The sequence below is a fragment of the Phragmites australis genome, chromosome 22 (genome assembly GCF_958298935.1).
Source record: "Phragmites australis chromosome 22, lpPhrAust1.1, whole genome shotgun sequence".
Lineage (NCBI taxonomy): Eukaryota > Viridiplantae > Streptophyta > Magnoliopsida > Poales > Poaceae > Phragmites > Phragmites australis.
Genome location: NC_084942.1, coordinates 5746608 through 5759406, shown reverse-complemented (window position 1 = coordinate 5759406; position 12799 = coordinate 5746608).

The window sequence follows — 12799 nt, the reverse complement described above, 5'->3', positions numbered from 1 at the left end:
ATGCCCTTTCTGGATCTCCAACTCTCTAGATCTAGTGTGTATTACAAAAGTATTTTTGTCTATCTATCTTGAGCCCGGGTCTTCAAGTGCCGAACTCTCTGAGCTTGATCAACTTCCTTCTGAGCTTTGTCTTCTCATCCACTCTCCAGCCAGAGACCGAGAGAGCGAGAGAGTCTGAGCCTTCTCCTTCTTTTTTCTCCATCTTTCGATCCTCTTTTCCTAATAAAGTGCTCCCCCTCTTATACAACTAGGGGAGGCTTGCGTGCCCAGCATGGGGCATAAGTCCCCATAACTATAAATGGAGAGCAACCATCATGACGCTACAGTTTGATGTTACAGGGGTTGACAACACACCCTCTGAGCTGTCCCATCGGCCCTCACGTCCCAGCTTTAGCAGGCGCAGGGGAGGGGGCCCGCCGGGCAGCCTCTAAGCCGTCCCGCACGCTGCTCGGTCAGAGTGGGTCTGACACTGCAGGGGGCGCAGGCGATAAGCCTCGTTGCATTAAATGTCCCCACGTCTCCCTGCCAAGCAGTGGCAAGGTCTGACGGTAGGCGTGGGGGAAGTGGTCAGAAGTGACAGGCCATGCTCCTGTTGAAAGCAGCATCGGGCCTCCCACCGATTGACACCTCACCGCTGAGCCCTTGTGGGGTCCAGCGGCAAGGTGCTTCTAACGTCGTTGGGGAACTGTGGGTGCCCGGGGGCCACGCCCCGAGCACCCCCTCCCGGTACTGTTCATCTTGGGTCGTCGGGGAACTCAGGTGCTCGGGGGCCACTGCTCCCGGCCCCGAGCACCCTCTCCCGGTACTGTTGGCTTCGTGTCCTCGAGTACCCGGGGGCCACGTGTCCGTGGCCTCGAGCACGCCACTGCTCGGAACTATCTTCCTTAGGTTCTCGGGGAACTCGAGTGCTCGGAGGCCACTGTTTATGGCCCTGAGCACTCTCTCCTGGATATACCTTTCCTTGGTCCTCGGGGAACCGGGTGCTCGGAGGTCACTGTTCACGGCCCCGAGCACTCTCTCCCAGGTCTAACTGTTCGGGTCCTCGGGGATCCGAGTGCTCGGGGGGCCACTGCTCGCGGCCCCGAGTACTCTCTCCCGGTACTGGGTAATTGGGTCCTCGGGGAACCGAGTGCTCGGGGACCACTGTTCATGGCCCCGAGCACTCTCTCCCGGAACTTGTCTTCCTTGGGCCCTCGGGGACCTCCCGAGGAGGCGATCCCTGAGGCGTGGAGCCACGTGGCACTGCTGTTGTCCTGGCCTCGGGAGTCGTTGACCCCCCGATCCTATTTCACCGACAGCAGCCCCCGGGCCCATTTGCAGACGATGGCCCAGAGACTGCGGATGGGGCCTTTATTTCTTCGAGGCTGACTTCAGCATGGGTGCCATGTGACCTTCTGTTGTTTGATGATGTAGAGCGGCTTGGAGGGTGTCGTCGACGAGGTACGCTGGTCGCTGCGTCCGGCGAGCTCCGACTGCCGCCCCGCCTGGGGTGGGGCCTCGCCACAGCCCCTGAGCTCGCGCGGAGGATCCTGTGCCAGGGGCGCGCAGCCCCCGGGCGCTCGCGGGTAGGATGCTGCTGAATCAAAGAGACATAGACAGACACAAATTTCTTTGCTCGGGAAACAAAATCGCCTGGCACGGTACACGCCATGACTTGTGAACGCTTTTCACCCTGCGACCTCTCAAATGAATAGACCGGAGACACGCGCAGGCGGAAAAGCCACCATGAGTCCCCCACGGTCTGGTGGTGCCCGAGGGAGGACGGACCAGGCCGAGCACCGACAGCCCGCCCCTGGGGTCTAGGCAGTCCCGACCAACTTTTTGCTCAAGCGGTAGGATTACCCGAGAACCCAGAGGCTCGGTAGTGCTCGGGGTACTGCCACGACAGCCGGACACCACGGCCACCATGAAGGACTTAGGTAAGCGATCGTCGCCTGTGCGGTACACCGACTATTGTTTGTTCTTATCGTTTCGGAAAAGCGAACACGAAGGCGGGGTTTTTGCGCACGAGGAGATTGCCTCACCGAATAGATTAGAATACGAGGGTCCCGAGGAGAAACTCGGGAACAATAGTTTATTGCAGATGCATGAAAGGGATTTCATAACTTTGGTGACTCACTGAGTCGGGGGCCGGGCGCCCGAGAGCGTGGATCCCCTTGCACAAGACGCTTGAGCCCTTGGGACATCCTTTTAGCACCCGAGTACTGCAAATTTGATGATGGAGCCAGAGGCTAGGCGGTCCCGACCACTCATGCTCGAGCAGTAGGATTACTCGAGGACCCCGGAGGCTCAGGTGTTTCTCTGCAAGCTTAAAGACAGGCAAATACTCTTTGCTTGGTGCGCTCTGCTAGTGCGGTACTCACTATGGCCTGCTCTCATTTTTGACCCGAGACCTCTCGAATGACCGGACCGACGAAGTAGATAGACAGGCATGACCAAGAGGTCCCTTGGTTCGGTGGTGCCCGAAGGAGGACTGACCAGGCCGAGCACCGACAGCCCGCCCCTGGGGTCTAGGCTGTCCCGACCAGCTCTTTGCTCAAGCGGTAGGATTACCCGAGAACCCCAGAGGCTCGGTAGTGCTCGGGGTACTGCCACGACAGTCGAACACCACAACACACCGCACTAGACTTAGGTCAGCGATCGTTGTCTGCGAGCATACCGACCAACATTCGTTTTATCAGCGGGAAAATGAGAGAGAGCGCGTTTTCCACGCACGAGTCGAGCAACTCACCAAGCAGATTAAACATATGGGTTCCAGAGGAAAAACTTGGAACTAGAGGGCTATAGACGTATGGAAAAAGACTCATACTGATGTGACGAATTTAAATAGCGAGTGATAACTCACAGGGCTGTTATCCAGCTCCGGCCGATGCCTAGCGTTTCTCCCACGGCCTAGACAGGCGGGTGCCCAAGGAGTACTTGCGCTGCAAGCAAAGCACTCCCAGGGATGGTGTTGCCGGAGTTGGGTCTGTGCCGCGCCGGTGCTTGGTGTTGTCCTGGTGTTGATCTTGCGGCAGGGACGATTGCCGCTTGCTGTGGGCTTGGCGGACCGCCTGCGGCTGTGGCGGCCCTGCTGGGCCCAGCGTCGCTATCCCCGAAGTAGGGAGGCGCCAGATGAGCCCACCGTTGTTGTTGTTGAGGATGAGCCGGAGCTGGGGCCCCTCCTTGGGCCCCATTTTCCGCTTCTTTGTTGGAGCCCGAATCAGGGTGTTGAAGATGATGCCCACCAGCCATCTTCTCTTGGAAAAAGAAGGCGAAAACAGGGATGCAACCCCCTTACCTGGCGCGCCAGCTGTCGGAGGGTGAACTCCTCAAGCGGGGATCCGGAGGGACCCTCTTCGAGATTCGGCCGGGGGGATGATTCTGAATCCGCCTTGGGGATGAAATAAATGGGAACCGGTCGGGCCGGTGGACATGGAGAGAAACAAAGGGGTTTATACAGGTTCGGGCCGCACTAAGCGTAATACCCTACTCCTGTGTGTGTATTGTATTATGAGGGCTCTTGGAATGCCCTTTCTGGATCTCCAACTCTCTAGAGCTGGTGTGTATTACAAAAGTATTTCTGTCTATCTATCTTGAGCCCGGGTCTTCAAGTGCCGAACTCTCTGAGCTTGATCAACTTCCTTCTGAGCTTTGTCTTCTCATCCACTCTCCAGCCAGAGACCGAGAGAGCGAGAGAGTATGAGCCTTCTCCTTCTTTTTTCTCCATCTTTCGATCCTCTTTTCCTGATGAAGTGCTCCCCCTCTTATACAACTGGGGGAGGCTTGCGTGCCCAACATGGGGCACAAGTCCCCATAACCATAAATGGAGAGCAACCATCATGGCACTACAGTTTGATGTTACAGGGGTTGACAACATACCCTCTGAGCTGTCCCGTCGGCCCTCACGTCCCAGCTTTAGCAGGCGCAGGGGAGGGGGCCCGCCGGGCAGCCTCTGAGCCATCCCGCACGCCGCTCGGTCAGAGTGGGTCTGACACAGTAGGGGGGCAGGCGATAAGCCTCGTTGCATTAAATGTTCCCACGCCTCCCTGCCAGGCGGTGGCAGGGTCTGACGGTAGGCATGGGGGAAGTGGTCGGAAGTGACAGGCCATGCTCCTGTTGAAAGCAGCATCGGGCCTCCCACCGATTGATACCTCACCGCTGAGCCCTTGTGGGGTCCAGCGGCAAGGTGCTTCTAACGTCGTCGGGGAACTGTGGGTGCCCGGGGGCCACGCCCCAAGCACCTCCTCATGGTACTGTTCATCTTGGGTCATCGGGGAACTCGGGTGCTCGGGGGCCACTGTTCCCAGCCCCAAGCACCCTCTCCCGGTACTGTTGGCTTCGTGTCCTCGGGGAGCTCGGGTACCCGGGGGCCACGTGTCCATGGCCCCGAGCACGCCACTGCCCGGAACTATCTTCCTTAGGTTCTCGGGGAACTCGAGTGCTCGGGGGCCACTGTTTATGGCCCTGAGCACTCTCTCCCGGATATGCCTTTCCTTGGTCCTCGGGGAACCGGGTGCTCGGGGGCCACTGTTCACGGCCTCGAGCACTCTCTCCCGGGTCTAACTGTTCGAGTCCTCGTGGATCCGAGTGCTCGGGGGCCACTGATCGCGGCCCCGAGTACTCTCTCCCGGTACTAGGTAATTGGGTCCTCGAGGAACCGAGTGCTCGGGGACCACTGTTCATGGCCCCGAGCACTCTCTCCCGGAACTTGTCTTCCTTGGGCCCTCGGGGACCTCCCGAGGAGGCGATCCCTGAGGCGTGGGGCCACGTGGCATTGCTGCTGTCTTGGCCTCGGGAGTCGGGGACCCCCCGATCTCATTTCACCGACAGCAGCCCCCGGGCCTATTTGCAGACGATGACCCAGAGACTGCGGATGGGGCCTTTATTTCTTCGAGGCCGACTTCAGCATGGGTGCCACATGACCTTCTGTTGTTTGATGTTGCAGCGCCGATGACTACTGCTATGGGCGACGGAGCTTGGCTGCTGCGTCTTAGCGACATTGTTGCCCTCTTGGTGTGAGTCCTAGCTAGCTCGTGTTGGCGATGTTGTCAGCGTGCAGCTCGGCCAATCCACGAAGGCATGAGCAAGGCCGAGTCCCCAAGCCTTCTCCTCAACGTCAGTCTCTTCCAGCTAACCAAAAAAAGTAGTATTTTTTTTTCTCTTTCCTGCCTTATCCACCAATATTAACTCGAGGAAAGCGTCCTTCTTTCCTACTTCCGTATTATTCAAATATGCCTTTCAATGATTCACCTACCGGGCCCTAAGAGACCATCGGTGCGTAGGTTGTGCGGTGGTGGCTCATCGGCTACGACATGCAGAACGAGTCCTAACTTGATGGCATCAACCCGCCCGCGGAGGTGTGGCGGTCAGCCTCATCATCACGCAACCTCACTACCACAAAGACTTTTATACACACGGTTCAGAAACCTAAGAAACACCTTTTCAAACTATATGTACCGAAGGATATTTATAAATCATATTTATATTAGAGCCGTTTTAATTTGTATAGATGACTGTAAGGATCGGTGACGTTTTAAGAAGTGTGGATTAATACACTTAAAAGTATTCGATTTCAAAAACTTCACAAGATAAATTTATATTAATTTCTATCTAAATATATTCTAGGTTTATCTAGTATATTTACTCTATCGTTCAAAATGTTTGTAACCTACTATAAGAAGGTAAATTGCAAATATATAAGTACGAAAACGTAAATAAGATAGAGAGAATAAACTCGACGTAAAGAATTTTTATCCCGTGGTATCGATGATATGAATGTCACTCCTTAGCCCATGTTGGCACTTCACCAAAAGGATATACTCCCAGTCGTCAAGACTCTTCTGATCACGGCTCTTGAGCCAGTAAGCCATAAAGGAAAGGCTCACATCAAACCTTTCTTCCGATCACTTGCCACCGTTTTTATTTCGTAGCTTGAGCCACCAAGACAATGAATTTAATATAATTAATTCCTTTTTGGGGGTTAAACCACACCCCTTCTATTATGTAATTCCAACTTTTTTTTATTACCAGGAATTTGTAGTATATTTTGTGAAAAAAAAGAAACTCCACTCTTCATTGTTGATAAAAAAAAAATCCCTATTGACTCCTTTGGATATGCTAGAGTCTCCATGTCCCTGTACAAGCTTCTTGCCGCCGCTCTACACCAAGTCGGAGGCTCAACAAGCATGAGCCACCAATACTCACGGTGCCATCGAGTCACCAAGACTCCAAGGTGCTGGCGTACCACTTGATACGCTCTAGGATCACTACTTGATCCACTCTCTCGGTAGCAACACCTAGCAATAACTCTCTTTAAGCCTATTAGCATTAATCACTCTCTAATCTTGTGCTTAATTAGCTTGGATGATCACTCTAAGCACTTTGGTGCTTGGATATCTTCACAAGTATCTATGAGCTAACCCTGGATAGCCACACCTTTAAATGATCATGTGCATTGGTGAGAGAATAAACACGATTAAATACATTAACATTTAAAGATAATAAAATGATACTCTTTGCTAATGCATCGAATTGTCTCTCTTTATTGGAAAATTCTAATGTCTTGTTATTTGCAAGCCCGAGGTTAAGTGTTTATGAGCTTCTCCTGGACAGTCACACCTTCAAATTATCGAGTGGAGGGGTATTTATCCTTAACCCCACGGACTAGCTGTTGCCCCAATGGCTTAACTGTACTGTATACGTCGGATGATTCGGTGTAAACAGTATTGTACCCACCGGACCATCAAGCGTGTACATCCTTAAAAAAACTAGCCGTTGGATCTTCACTCAAACCCACTGTGAACACCGGATGTTCCGACGTGTTCACCAGCTCCATCGGCGGACCTACGACGTGTACACTTGAGCCAACCGAGCCACTTCTTCTCTGCACAAAATGCTCTGGCATAGCCAATCTTCAACGCCGGACTATCTAGCGTACACAACCACGCCAAACTGTCGTTTAATTCTTCTCTGCAAGAAATACTCTAGTATGTAGAATTTCATAGTGCTGAACCACCCAGCGTGTAGCATCTTCAAATCCTTCCTCAAGACATACTCCGACGTGCAACTTCTTCATACGTCAGACCTTCTGGCGTGTACAAGTGCCATGAGCTGAAACACTTCGACGTGTACAACACCTCTATCGCCGAACCATCTGGCGTAGTCATTTTTCTTGAAACTTCTCCAATTCAACCAATCTTTGTCCCGATTTCGGTGGCTTCTTCATGTATTGCATCCATAAGACATACTAAAGCATATACTTGACAAAAATGTTAGTCCCATTGATTATATTGTCATTAATCACCAAAATCATATACATGCTCTAAATATGGTCGCTGCAAACTCCCCAAGAGTATGTTTGCTATATTGACCCTAGTCTGGAGCCGTCTGTATGTGCATTTGTATAGACGGTTCTAGTTATAGAACCGTCTATACTAATCATTTATATAGTATTGAATTTGTACATTACTGAATTTACACAACCTGTGTGTATGAGCAACAGATCATACACAAATAGATCAAACAGATATAGTCTAATACATACATAGCAGATCAAACAAATCATACAAAGTCACACATAGATCATAAGCAAATTTGTACTATTGATTTTCCAAATAATTGATGAAAATTTACAAAATTCATAAATAATTCATAGAAACTCCAAATGAGATGATTTTTTTTGTCAATTTATGGTTTAATGTGTACTATCAAAATTTAACTTCAACGTTAAACATATTTATGTTGTCAGAAGTTGTTCTTGCTTGAGGGTAGTGTTGCTGTCTCAAAGAGGGAACTCATCAAATTGATTTGTACTATCATTTGTACTTGTCAATTTTAACACCTTGTGATAGTACAAATTAAATCATAAATTTACATAAAAATTTCATCTCATTTGGAGTTTGTATGAATTGGTTATGAATTTTGCAAATTTTAATTAATTGTTTGGAAATCAATAGTACGGACGGTCGACGATAAATACCCGTCTGTACATTTAATTGTACAGATGATTCATAATGTAGAACCATATGTACTAGTAATAGTGTAGACGGTTCAATGTTATGGATTGTTTGTGCTATTAATTTTCTAGATAATTGATTTTAATTTGTAAAAATCATAATTAATTCATACAAATTTCAAATGAGATGAAATTTTTAAGTAAATTTATTATTTAATCTGTACTATAAGATGATGTAGGTCTCATTCATGTTACTTTAACCAAAAAATTAAATCGAACATCAAACCTATTTATTAAACTGAACTAAAACTTGCAAAATTCATAACTAATTCATACAAACTCCAAATAAAATGAATTTTTTATGTAAATTCATAACTAATTCATATATTTGTATTGCATTAGAATATATAGGTACATAACAATCAAATTACATCATATAACTTAACAATTAGCCATGATCCATCTAAAAATATATGGAGTAAATTAATGTTAAATTAACCTAATAAAATAGAGTTACCTAGCTAGCTTTTTGTCCAAAAATATGGAGGTGTCATGCATGCATGCATTAACCATAGAAATGAGAATTATTTCAAAAATAATGAACAATTATCATTACATTATATACATGTATACGTTAACCATAGAAATGATAAATTAATTAAAAAATAATTAATGATTATCGTTACACATTATATACATGTATACCTATAAATAAGGGCTAACATTAATTAAAAATGTATTGTTAAATAGTATCTAGTATCTAATTGTTCTAGATAAATTTATTTTTTTATTACTTGAATTTTGGTATATAAATATAAAATTATCAATAAATTAACAATACATATATTTATCAATAATTTTATGTGTTTATATACCAAAATTCAAGTAATAAAAATCATAAATTTATCTAGAACACTATATTAAAGCTAGCCATTTATAATAATATATAATTAAACCTAGATCTATATTTTGAGCATCATTTACCCCTAGAACAATTAATTCTACATGACCATGAAAAAAATCTACATCTACATCTAGATCTAGACATAGTTGATCTCCGAAGACCAAATTCAAATACAAATCTAGATCATCTAATACCTAGAACAATTCTATATCATCATGAAAAAAATCTAGGTATAGATCTAGCTAGTTCTCTAAACCAAATCTAGATCATCTAAACTAAATTAGAATATAATGCTCACCTTAGAGTAACAAATGCCAATGAATCTTCAAGTTTCCACCAAAATCTAGCAGTATTTTGGTCAAAATTATCTGCCTCTTCCTAAAAACGTTGTGCACAGTATAGAGAGGAGTTCCTCCATTCTGTTTCAGACAAGATCGAGCAGGAGGTAGGGGATTATATAGCCAATACTACAAAAGGTTCCAAACTGAAGCCATTTGTACTATTATTAGTAGTATAGATGGCTCTAGTTTGGAACTGTTTGTACTATTGGTTTTAGTACAGACGGTTTCCATTGGGAACCTTTTATAATAAAGAACCCCACCAAGTTGGGACTACTCCTCATCATTCTATCATATGGTTCTATTTTTGAGTCGTTTATGGTAATCTTTGCACAGAACGCTCCATAGAACGATCTGTATTGGGGCAACCCACTAAATCATTTCTGTAGTAGTGCCTGATGACATTGACCTGCCATGGAGGCATGACAGTCGATGTCATAGTCCTGACGACATCAACGATTACTCCCATGGAGTGGAGGCATGGAGTCTAGCTAGCGTCAATGGGGCACATGGTTATTCGATTTGTTGCTTTGCCCATGGAGGCATGGTGGTGGCAGATTGGCGCTATCACAACAGTCCAATCTGAGCTCGTAGAGGTGAGGCTCCAAGAAGAGGACTAGCAGTGCTCATCGTCGAGATCATGGCTTGGTCCGTGGAGGCATGACCGTGTCAGACTCGTGACGATGGTGTCCCAATCGAGTCTGTGGAGGCGTGGCTCAGATCAGGCCAATCACACATCATTGCAACGAGTTCACGGAGGCATAACTTGGCCAATGGCAATGGCGTTGGTGCTCTCCCAAGGAGGTAGCTGATGACTTAGGGTTCTGGCTAGAGGTCGAAGGCTCATACGTGCACCCACAGAGGCGAGGCAGCATGTGGCCTTGTCGGTCGGCCCGGTGCGCTAGCCCACAGGGGCAACGGTCAAGCGTGCTAGTCGGTTTGGTCACTTGCTAGGGCAGGCTGATGAGCTGACCCATGAAGGCCTGTCGGCTCAGCCGGTCACCATCAACTAGAGCTAAGGCTAGAAGAACATAGAAGAACAATTAGCAAAAAAACCAAATTGAAATCATAACACTATGTATCTTTAGATCGAGAGACTCGTGCTGATAATGTGTTGTAAAATTGTACCAATAAATCAAGAACTAGAACAAGTGACACATATGTAGTCCCAAAATCCTTCTCCACTTTATTGATTCGCATTGGTACGAGTACGAGAGCTCCCCACCCCCTGATTATATAGGAGGGTGGAGAGGAACCTTTCCTATTACAAACTACTGCTTCATGGATTTAGATACAAAATGCTCCTTGTGTTAGATGGCAGTTACTTAATGGATCCTTCTTTGTTGGATGGAAGTTACTTAATGGATCCTTCTTTAGACTCTCCTTCTTTCCCTGATTCCTATTCTAGCCAGTTTAGGTGAGTTTGCACACCTAGGCTACTGTTTCACCTCATTGACAAGAATTATGTGACCGCGAGGAGAGAGAGAGAGAGAGAGAGAGAGAGAGAGAGAGAGAGCGGGCACGGCTCTCTGGAGAGCGACAAACTGGAGGCACGGATCGGTGAGGGCATGACCAGTATGTTGATGTGAAAAAGTGCCACTCCAAACACCGAGCACCTCATGTGAAAATTCCTAGACCAAAAATTCCAGGCGGGACCAGATGTTCCAATCGACCGATTAGAAGTTCCGATCTATGTATCCCGCGGCTTGTTCTTGGTTGTCGAGATCAAGAACGGGAAGCAATTAAGGTTGGAAAAGTGATTTATGGCAAAAGGGATAAAACAAAAAGATAAAAGTAAAGTGTGTTTGTTAGATTGGATGTTGGATTTTTTCAATCAGCCATGACCCTTTATATTTATAGGGAGGGTTGGTCTTGCCCCATTTTGAGTCAGAATCTCCCAAAACCTACATTCAAATCCAACTCGATCTCTTCCCAAAAATCCAAATCCGAGTCAGATCTGATGTTCCAATCGGGAATATCGGATGTTCCGATACAAATCAGAAGGTCCATTTTTTTCAAATATCGACCTCTCGGTTTGGACAAAAATATTTAATCGGATGTTCAGACCCAAACATCGGATGTTCAGACCCAAACATCGGATGTTATGGTCCTGTCGGAAGGTCTGGTTTTCTGAAACATCGACCTCTCGGTTTGGAAAAAATATTTAATCGGATGTTCCGATATGTTAAAACTTTCCGAACTCTGACTGAACACCGGATATTCCGGTGAAAACAAAATTCTGAAGACCGGAACATCCAGCGAGTTGAACTGGGTTGAAACCTTTTGCAACTCACTTGCTCTGACCCATTCTACTCACCAGATGCTTCGGCGATGACGTGGCCTAAGCACCAGACCATCCAGCGTTCACAAAAATATTAGCCGAGCCATTTTTTTGCTATCAACACATGTCCCCTATTTTTTTGGTAAAGCTTGCTTACTAAAAAACATATCTTCTCACTTTCTACCTTACTTAGGACGATGATCAAGACATCAGCCATGAATATTCCTTAGGACGATGGTAATCAATACATTGGCCATATTTCTTTTAAGCATCTTGCCACATACTAGGATAGTATTTCTTCAAGTATCACCCATTAATAGCCCTAGGCAATCTCTCCCCTTACAAGGTTTCTAACAAATAAGAATTTTCAGGAATGATACTTACAATTTTGTATGGACATTCCAAACTTGGAGACCATTTGCCAAACTTGTTATCTTTTGACTCTACAAGCAAAATAATCATACACACAAGATCTCTAATCTAAAATGACTTTACTTTTACCTTCGTATTGTAAGACTTAGCCACCCTTAGTTTATTCTTCTCAATCTCCCTCAAAGCCTTCAGTTGTTCATCCGTCACTTCATCTATCCTATCAATCATTAGATCATAATAATCCATACCCGACAAGTTATTCTGCTCGGCCAATCTCTCGAAGCATTAAGATTCACTTCAACAGGTAAAACAACTTCTTGTCCATAAACAAGTTTGTACGATATTACTTTAGTTGCACCGTATCTAGATATATGATGTGCCCATAAAGCCTCCGATAGAACCTCATGTCATCTTCTAGGATGCTCCTCTATCTTTTTCTTGAGAAGCTTAATCAAAATTTTATTACTAAACTCGACATGACCATTGGCCTAAGCATAATACGGAGATAAATTGAGAAGCTTAATTTTAACGGCTCGGCAAATTCACATACCTGATCCGTAGTTAAAGTTTGTGAAATGCCGAATCTATGAACAATATGCTCCAATATAAAGTCAATCACCTCCTTATGTGTCGTGTTCTCAAAAGAAACAACTTCAGCCCATTTGGTGAAATAATCAGTAGCAACCAAAATAAAACGATGACTTTTAGATGATAGAGGATGTATTTAACCAACAAAATCCAAGCGTCATCCTGGGAATGGCCACGGTTTGATAATAGGCTGCATCATAGCAGCAGGAACTAACTGAATATCACCAAACTTTTGACATGCTTCACACCCATTATAATACCTGAAGCAATCATTAAGCATAGTAGGCCAATAGAAACCAGCTCTTTTCAATAACCATTTCATCTTCTGTGTTGATTGATGTATACCACATATGCCTTTATGTACTTCTCCCATAGCAATT